Source organism: Chenopodium album, chromosome 9 (assembly GCF_948465745.1).
Source record: "Chenopodium album chromosome 9, dcCheAlbu1.1, whole genome shotgun sequence".
In the NCBI taxonomy this organism is placed as follows: Eukaryota; Viridiplantae; Streptophyta; class Magnoliopsida; order Caryophyllales; family Amaranthaceae; genus Chenopodium; species Chenopodium album.
Window position 1 is genome coordinate 42,680,519 of NC_137842.1, and position 10,080 is coordinate 42,690,598.

General features: G+C 39.7%; 2 non-coding genes across 2 annotated transcripts; one reads left to right on the forward strand and one right to left on the reverse strand.

Moving 5' to 3' along the window:
- Window positions 1–548: 548 nt before the first annotated feature.
- Window positions 549–654, reverse strand: LOC145561171 (small nucleolar RNA R71). The gene has a single exon (XR_014093736.1). It is a non-coding gene; the product is annotated as a small nucleolar RNA R71 (small nucleolar RNA).
- Window positions 655–9,084: 8,430 nt separating this feature from the next.
- Window positions 9,085–9,190, forward strand: LOC145561189 (small nucleolar RNA R71). The gene has a single exon (XR_014093752.1). It is a non-coding gene; the product is annotated as a small nucleolar RNA R71 (small nucleolar RNA).
- The last annotated feature ends 890 nt before the right edge of the window (window positions 9,191–10,080 follow it).

Genomic DNA, 10,080 nt, shown 5'->3' on the forward strand with positions numbered 1-10,080 from the left:
TTGTTGAGAGTGTATGCGCAGAAATCATAACAGGATTTTGTTGCCTTACGTTCCCGAGATTAAGCAAACTTATAGGAGGAGAAGGAGAGCCGGTTCTAGGCCATTAACTACTTCCCCAACTAGGGAGGTCAATTTCGAGGAAAGACAAGAACAAATGGCTGGCGAGGAACAACCGATCCAAAGACCCTTGAAGGAGTTGGGAACTCCGGAAGCTTATAGAGCTTCAAGTGGCATTGCTCCACCCGTTACTCAAACCAATGATTTTGAAATACGCCCCGCAATAATAAATTTGATCGAAAGGAGGCAATTTAGTGGAGTAAAACATGAGAGCCCTCTTTCACATTTGAACGAATTTGAAAAATATTGCAACACGATGAAGGTAAATAGGGTAACTCAAGAATTTGTGAGACTAAAGCTATTTCCTCTCTCCTTGATAGGAAGGGCTCTTAAATGGCTCGATAAAGAAGTAAGGCCGAACTCCTTGAGAACTTGGGACGAGGTCACCACGACTTTCTTAGGGAGATTCTACTCTCAAAAGAAGACAGCCGAGGCAAGGGCTTTAATACAAGGTTTCCGTCAACGGGATAGTGAAACCATTTATGAGGCTTGGGAGAGGTATAGAGAATATCAAAGGGAGTGTCCCCATCATGGCATTCCGACATACCAAGTGCTTCAAATTTTCTATGGGGGCTTGAACCCATAAGGAAAGACTAGCCTAGATGCGGGAGCAGGTGGCCCAATTATGAGCAAGATAGAGAAGCAAGTCATAGAGATAATTGAGGATATGGTGAGGCACCACATGGATTGGCAAGAAGGAGAGAAAGAGTCTCTAAACAAGGGAGGAAATGTGGTTTACTCCGTTGATCACCTTAATGCCATCAACAATTTGAATTCCCAAATCGCCAACCTTGGAAAGGAGATGACGTTCATCAAGGCAAAACTAGAGACCTCTAGTTCAACACAAGAGCACCCTTCCCAATCTAAGGGGAGAGGTATGAATTCTAACTCTTCTCCTTCTACTTCTAATAACATGCCACATCGATGTTTGTTTTGTGAAAATTGTGGGTCATACGACCATGATACCTCTTCTAGTAATTATGATTCCCAACCTCAACCAAAATATGAAGATGGTAATGATAATGGAAATGAACAAGTCAATGCCTTGTCTTATGATAATAGACCTAGGAATTACAATCAAAGATACTTACCACCTAATTAAATAGAACAAGGGGGAAATCCTTATAACCAAAGAGGAAATGATAATGATTACCATAACCAAAACCAATGAAGAAAAAGGAACCAAAATCCCCAAGGTAACTACAACCAACCAACAAGGTGGTTATGGTAACCATAATCATAATAACCAAGGAAACTATAGGAATCAAGGGCAATATCACCAAGGGGGAAACTCTAATAATCGAAACAATTGGAAAAACAATAATAATAGAGGTTCTTCTAATCAAAATGCTTTTAATTCGAATGTTAGAGGTAATAGAGCTCCCCAAGACAACTACTATGCACAAGCACCACCTAATAGGTCAAGCTTGGAGGAAATTATGGAAAGTCAAACTAAAATGTTCAATACTTTCAAGGCCTCCAGTGATAAGAAATTTAGTGAAGTCATGACCCATAATAAAATGCTTGAAACTCAAATTTCTCAATTGGCCAATGCTTTGAAGGATGGGACTAGCACTTCTAAACTTCCACCCCAAGGAATAGATCCTAAGAGGCCCGTAAATGCTATATCAACTAGGAGTGGTAAAGTGTTGGAAGAAAGTGTTCCTAAAAGAAGCAATGAGATAATGAGCATGAGTGAGCCTCCCCTTGAGAGTGATTTTGAACAAGAGAGAGAGAAAAACCATGAGAATGAAAAACAAAATAGAATTAGAATTAGAATAAGAATTTTAGAGAGAGAAACTCTAGATTGTAGAGAGAGAACTTATTGATTGATGATTGGTAATTCTAGCATTTTCTCCATTGAATTGAAGCAAGTTTGTAAGGATTTCTTTTACTTTAATGCAATATTTATCTTATCATTTCAATTGCTTTGTTGAATGTTCAAGTTTGAATTGAATTTGTGATTGAATTAGTTTTATTGCTATGATGATGATGAAATTGTTGATTAGCTTAGTTTTGATCTTGATTTCAATGGATTGTGAGTAGTTCTCTTGCTAGGGGAATAGTGAAGCATATACAAGTAATGGATTGGTGCTAATTGGGGGAAATCGATGGAGTTGATGTTGTAATTTAATTGGTTGATTGATTAAGTGCATGTGTGTGATTAATTGAAGAGTAGCTAACTTTGATTGTTACACTAGAATGCATTGTAAGCTTGCATTGATACGGAAAATTGATTTGTTGCTTGCTTTTGTCGATTGAGTAGGTTTGCAAGGTTCCTACTTAGAGTCTCTCATAGGCGACGCTAGCTTGACCTCTAGAAGATTAGCCTACCTTACTCTCTTGATTGCTTAATTGATTTTCCCTCCAACACTCGACTTAGTCATCTCTAATCCCAATTAGCTATATCCATTCCGAGTATATGCGGATCCTAACCCTAGTTCTTGATAAATTTGATTTCATTTTGATTGTTTGATTGTTTGAAATATACACACCTCACTTCATTGCTTCGAAATAGCTTAGCTTTGACATTATCATTCACCTCCCATTCCTAGTGGTTCGACCCTCGACTTACTTTATGCTTGGTATAGAGGTGTGTTGAGAGATTACAAATTTTGTTTTGATCGAGGGTAGATCAATTTTCAACGACCTAGTCTCCGCCTTAGATAAAAAATGGCGTTGTTGCCGGGGAACGAACCCGGGTCACCCGCGTGACAGACGGGAATACTTACCACTATACTAGATCCTTTTTGGGGCATGTCGGGTTCCATAGGAGATATATCAAGGATTTCTCACAAATTGCTAGACCCCTAAACGCTCTTCTTCAAAAGGATGTCATCTTTATTTTTGTTGAAAAGTGTCTTCAAGCTTTCAACAAATTAAAGGAGGCTTTGATCTCTACTCCAATCGTGCAAGGGCCAAGATGGGATTTGCTGTTTGAACTTATGTGCGATGCTAGTTGTGTTACAATTGGAGGGGTGTTGGGAAAATGAATTGAGAAGAAACTTCACGTCATTTACTACATGTCCAAGACCTTGAATGAAGCTCAACAGAACTACACCACCACGGAGAAAGAGTTTCTTACCGTGGTACATGCTTTTGAGAAGTTTTGGAACTACCTCATTGGTTCCAAAAAAATTGTTTATAACGATCATGCGGCTACCTTGTGGCAAAGAAAGGGTCCAAATCTCGTCTTCTTCGATGGGTCTTATCTCTCTAACGATTTCATGTCGAAATCCGAGATAAGAAAGGGGCCGAGAATGTGGTTGCGGACCATCTTTTCCGATTAGAGAATGTGAAAGCTAGTGATGATTGAATCCTCATTTGTCATGAATTGAGAGATGATACGCTCTATATCTTGAATGAAAAGGAGCTTCCTTAGTTCGCCGACTTGATGAGCTATTTGGCTTGTGGAGAATTCCCTCCCGATTTCTCCAAAAACCAAAGAAGCTAAATATGGAAGCAAGGCACTATGTATGGGATGACCCCATTCTCTACAAGATAGGAGTAGATGTTTTGGTCCGTAGATGTGTTCCGGATGAAAAAATGCAAAATGTGCTCAAGATGTGTCATTCCGATCCTTGTGGAGGGCATATGGGAGCAAACAAAACAACATTGAAGGTCTTACATAACGGGTTGTGGTGGCCTCACAACTTTAAGGATGCTTGGGGGTTTATGAAGACTTGTGACCAGTGTCAACGAACCGGCAACATATCCAAGCTAAAGGAGATGCCTCAACAACCGATTCTTGAGCTAGAGGTATTTGATGTGTGGGGTATTGATTTCATGGGGCCATTCCCTACTTCTTATTGAAATTAATACATCCTTGTGGCGGTCGATTACGTATCAAAGTTGGTTGAAGCCATTGCCTCCCCAACAAATGACCACAAGGTAGTCATGAAGATGTTCAAGAAAGTCTTATTTCCAAGATTGGGAATTCCTAGAGCAGTGGTAATTGACAACGGTTCACATTTCGTTCATAGTGCTTTTCAAAAGATGCTAAGAAAGCACGAGGTTCACCAAATGTTCGGCCTTACCTGTCATCCACAAACGAGTGGACAAGCGAAAGTGTCCAACCGTCAAATAAAGTTAATTCTTGAGAAGACGGTTATAAGAAATAGGAAGGATTGGTCGGAAAAACTTGATGATGCCTTATGGGCATATAGAACGGCATACAAAACCCCTATCGGCACAACTCCATATCGTCTTGTGTATGGAAAATCATGTCATCTACCGGTGGAGCTTGAACACCGAACTCAATGGGCAATAAAAAAGATTAACTTCGACTTGGCTAGTGCGGGAGAGAAAAGATTGCTTGAATTACATTAGCTTGAAGAGCTAAGATTGGAGGCCTATGAGTGTGCTATCAACTATAAGAATCGCGTCAAGGATTGCCATGACCGCAATATTGAAAATAAAGCATTTCATAAAGGCGATAAGGTACTCCTCTACAACTCTAGGATGAAATTATTCCCGAGAAACTTCTATCAAGGTGGAGTGGTCCTTTTGTTGTCAAAGAAGTGTTTCCTCATGGAGCTCCTCAAAAAAGCACGCCTGCTCCTCTGTTCCGTACAGAGACTGAACGCTTAAGACTATCAGGAGCGGGCGCTCCTCTTGCTATGCACGCCCACTCCATTTTGGGTAAAAAAGATGTTCATGAATAAAGATTAGATAGGGCGCTCCAAAGCCATGCAATCCCGCTCCAAATTGTGCAAAAACAAGGCAGGAACTCCACTAGGGTGAGGAGCGGGCGCTCCTAAAGTTCAGCACGCTCGCTCCATTTTGGGAATGAAATCAGAGCCAAGTACATGAAAAGGAGCAGGCGCTCCTTCGCCCTTGCATGCCCGCTCCTAAAAAAAATCGTAGCCAAAATTTTAATTGGAGCGAGCGCTCCAAGAGAAGTGCACGCCCGCTCCATTCTGGTAACACCACATAACATTTGAGTTTGGCACTCTTCCAAAGAAGAATTCACAATTACCGAAAATTTGAATTAGGACCCAAAAACTCATACCTTAGGTGTGATGGTAGAGGTTTTAACTCTACCATTGGATCACCCTTACCTTCTCTTGAGGTAGCTATTTCCAAAGCATCATCGCTTATGATTCCCATGCATACTTGCTCAATGCTTTCTTCCGTACTTCCTTCAAGCATTCCTTCATAAATGTCATCTCCTTGCCTTGCTCACCTATCTTTTCCATATTTAAAAGGACATTCTCAAGGGCATCGTTAGTAGTGAGCAAGCTCTCATGCATAGAAGTCACAATAGAATCAATAGTTTCAATCATCATACAATTATCAAGACTAGAGCTTGGATATTTCATGCTCTCATTCAAATCAAATTCTATCACCTCATCTCCTACTTTTAGTGAAGTCTTAGCACTTTAAACATCTATTAAAGCGCCCAAAATAGCAAGAAAAGGTCTTCCTAGAATTATTGGAACTTTCACATCTTCATCCATCTCTAACACAACAAAATCCACCGGGATTACAAACTTTCCCAGCCTTAGAGGAAGATCCTCTACCTTACCTTTTGGAAATTTTATGGAACGATCGGCCAATTGTAAGGTAATGTTGATGAGTAAAATTTCCCCTATCTCTAATCTTTGATATACTGAATATGGCATAAGGCTAGCACTAGCCCAAAGATCACATAAAGAATTATACAATTTGCATATAATATATAGCACAAGGGATAGAAAAGTTACCGGGGTCTTTCAATTTCGGTGGCATTTTATTCATGATGATTGCACTACAATTCTCGGTGAGATTCACCGTTTCCACCAATTCACGCTTTCTCCTTCCACTCAAATATCTTTAAAAAACCTAGCATAGTTAGGCATTTGCTTGATAGCATCGGTAAAAGGAATCGAAAGGTGAATTTGTTTCAATGTTTCAAGAAACTTTCCAAATTGCACATCTAATTTGTTTCTAACAAATTTGTGAGGATATGGGGGCTTTTGCAATTGTTTTTTTTCTCTCTCTTTTTCTCTTTTCTCTTCACTCTCTTTTTCAAAATCTCTCTCTTTTTCACATTCTTTTTCTTTCTCAAATTCTTTTTCTTTCTCACATTCTTTCTCTTTTTCATTCTCGTGGTTTTGCTCTCTCTCTTGCTCAAAATCACTCTCAAGGGGAGGCTCACTCATGTACATTCTCTGATTGCTTCTTTAAGGAACACTTTCTTCCAACACATTACCGCTCCTAGTTGATATAACATTTACGGGCCTCTTAGGATCTAGTCCTTGGGGTGGAAGTTTAGAAGTGCTAGTCCCTTCCTTCAAAGCATTGGCCAATTGAGAAATTTCTGTTTCAAGCATTTTATTATGGGTCATGATGATTTCACTAAATTTCTTATCACTAGAGGCCATGAACGTATTGACCATTTTAGTTTTACTTTCCATCATTTCCTCCAAGCTAGACCTACTTGGTGGTGCTTGTGCATAGTAGTTGTCTTGGGGAGCTCTATTACCTCTAACATTCAAATTGGAAGCATTTTGATTAGAAGCTAAGAACCTCTATTATTATTGTTGTTCCAATTGTTCCGATTATAAGAGTTTTCCCCTTGGTGATATTGCCCTTGATTCCCATAGTTTCCTTGGTTATTATGATTATGGTTACCATAACCACCTTGTTGGTTGTAGTTACCTTGGGGATGGTCCCTTTGGTTCCTATTTCCCCATTGGTTTTTGTTATGGTAATCATAATCATTTCCTCTTTGGTTATGGGAATTTTCCCCTTGTTCTCTTCGATTAGGTGGTAAGTATCTTTGATTGTCATTCTTAGGTCTATTATCATAAGACAAGGCATTGACTTGTTCATTTTCATTATCATTACCATCTTCATATTGGGGTTCAGGTTGGGAATCATAACTACAAGAAGAGGTATCATGGTCATATGACCCACAATTTTAACAAAACAAACACCGATGTGGCATGTTATTAGAAGTAGAAGGAGAAGAGTTAGAATTCATACCTCTCCCCTTATATTGGGAGGGTTGTTCTTGTGTTGAACTAGAGGTCTCTAGTTTTGCCTTGATGGACGTCATCTCCTTTCCAAGGTTGGCGATTTGGGAAGTCAAATTGTTGATGGCATTAAGGTGATCAACGGAGTAAACCACATTTCCTCCCTTGTTTAGAGACTTTCTCTCTCCTTCTTGTCAATCCATGTGGTGCCTCACTGATCAAGGGTTAGATGGGTCGTTAAACTACTACCCTAATCAAATTAATCATTTATTATACCTAAACTTACACCAAAGTATTTAGTGGCAAGTAAAGGGTCGAACCACTAGTGAAGCACACTAATTCAACATCAATATTCACTAATGCAAGAGTAAAATGGGGATCGTTTTTGTTGGTTTTTGAGTAAAGAGCACTAAACTACAAATAAGTAAAGAAGATGGTGATTAAAATCAAGGGATAATGAAGCTAGGGATACGAGGGTGTCAAATATGATTAGAAAGAGGGGAAAAATAATTATTATCATGAAAAACATGCCAAAGAACACAAGATTCTACCCAAACAATTCATTCTCATGCAATAGTCTAGGCAAATCAATGAAAAAGATCTATACTAATAAGGATCATTCTCATGCATCCTATTTGTTACAATCAAATCAAGAGAATAAAGAATCACAATCCATAAAACTCCACTTTAATAACTCATTCTCATGCAATCATTAAAATAGAGATGATCTAAATCTAGTTCAAATCACTTTCATGCATTTAAACTAGAAAACATCAAATAAAGTGAAACAATAATCTCAAGCTATCAAAAATCATGTCTTTCATCAATTTATGTAATGAGTCCAATCCAACCATAGACATTCATCCAACATCAACACATATTTTCCACCCTTTTCCCCTAGCTAAGAAATTAGCCTAGAGAAGGGAGATTAAACATAATATCAAAACTAGAAATAAACTCAAGAAACTCAAAACAAAATATGATTAAGAACAATGAAATCAATAATAACTAGATGAAATAATAAGATTAACAAAAATAATCAACAATAAAGCAAATAAATAAAGCTACAAGAAAGGATTAGAGATTACTAAAGAAAAGATTAATGAAAGATGAAAACTTGAAGTGTTGCTTGATTGAAGATTAAACTTGACCAAAGTTGAATACAATAAAGGAAACTTGAGTAATAATCTACTTTCTCTCTCTAGATTAAGCTAAAATTCTGAAATTAGAACTAAGTAAGTCCCATTATAAAGTGTCTGGGCTATATATATGTGGCTCCCCGAAAGAAAGAAACTTGAGCAACACGGCGCAAAGAAATCAGAAACCCAGCAGTGCGCGCCCGCACACGAATTCTGCGCGCCCGCAAAGTAGCAATGTGCGCCCTCTCACAATCTTGCGCGGCCGCAACTTTGAGGGTACGGGTAAACGAGGCCCTTCCATACGCGCCCGTACTGCAAATCTGCGCGCCCACGCAATAGGTCGCGCGCCCGGACGAAGACTTCACAGTATGTCGCGCAAACTCTCTAGTTTTGCTCTGTTTCTCGACCTTGGCTGCGCGGGTTCTGACAGGGCTGCGTGCCCGCACAGCCTAGGATGCGCTCCCGCGCAGTTGCCGCGCAGTAGTCACGCAGAACAGCTTACTTAGCTCCTTGAAGTGCTCCATCTTTCGGCATATGATACCTACAAAACACAAGCATGGGAATCAAAATAAAGATTAGGCAAAAATCTAGGAAAAAGGAAGATAAAAGAGAAGGGGAAAGAGAAAAAAAAAACTAAGGTAAAATGCTTAGAAAAGGGCTAAACAAGTGCAAATGAGGGGAGAATCCTTAGAGAAAAACGGACAAAAGAGTGGCATAAATGCCACTCATCACTCATTACATCCTCAATTATCTCTATGTCTTGCTCCTCCGTCTTGTTCATAATCGGGCCACCCGCTCCCGCATCTAGGCTAGTCTTTCCTTGTGGGCTCAAGCCCCCGTAGAAGATTTGAAGCACTTGGTATGTCGGAATGCCATGATGGGGAAACTCCCTTTGATATTCTTTATACCTCTCCTAAGCCTCATAAATGGTTTCACTAGCCCGTTGACGGAAACCTTGTATCAAAGCCCTTGCCTCGGTCGTCTTCTTTTGAGAGTAGAATCTCCCTAAGAAAGCCGTGGTGACCTCGTCTCAAGTTCTCAAGGAGTTCGTCCTTACTTCTTTCTCGAGCCATTCAAGAGCCCTTCCTATCAAGGAGAAAGGAAATAGCTTTAGTCTCACAAATTCTTGAGTTACCCCATTTACCTTGATCGTGTTGCAATATTTTTCAAATTCGTTCAAATGTGCAAGAGGGCTCTCATGTTTTGCTCCACGAAATTGCCTCATTTTGATCAAATTTATCATTGTGGGGCGTAATTCAAAATCATCGACTTGAGTAACGGGTGGAGCAATGCCACTTGAAACTCTATAAGCTCCCGGAGTTTCCAACTCCTTCAAGGGTCTTTGGACCGGTTGTTCCTCGCCAGCCATTTGTTCTTGCCTCTCCTCGAAATTGACCTCCCTAGTTGGGAAAGTAGTTAATGGCCTAGAAACGGCTCTCCCTCTCCTCCTATAGGTTTTCTCAATCTCGGGATCGTAAAGCACCAAAATTCTATTATGATTTCTGCGCATACACTCTCAACAATTGCAATTAGTAACGAGGCTACAAGTGTAGCCAAAAAGAAACACACTCTTTTTGAATTTTTGTTGTTTTATGGTGAACTAGACTCAAGTAATCAATTAGTAGTGGAAGCCTTTGTCGGTGGAGGGAGTTGATTCACAAGCATATGGAGATGGTACTTGTTCATTGAGATGTTAAGTGTTTCAAAACCCTCTTTATCTATGTTTTTCTGGCTTCTTCGAGGAGTAATGAGACACTACCATTAGGGGGGATTTGAGCTTTTTGATAGGGACGCGGTAAGATGTGTTGAATAGGCTTGAGTTGAGTATTTTCGGAAAGGTTAGCTAGGCCTTGGCTAGTCATGTC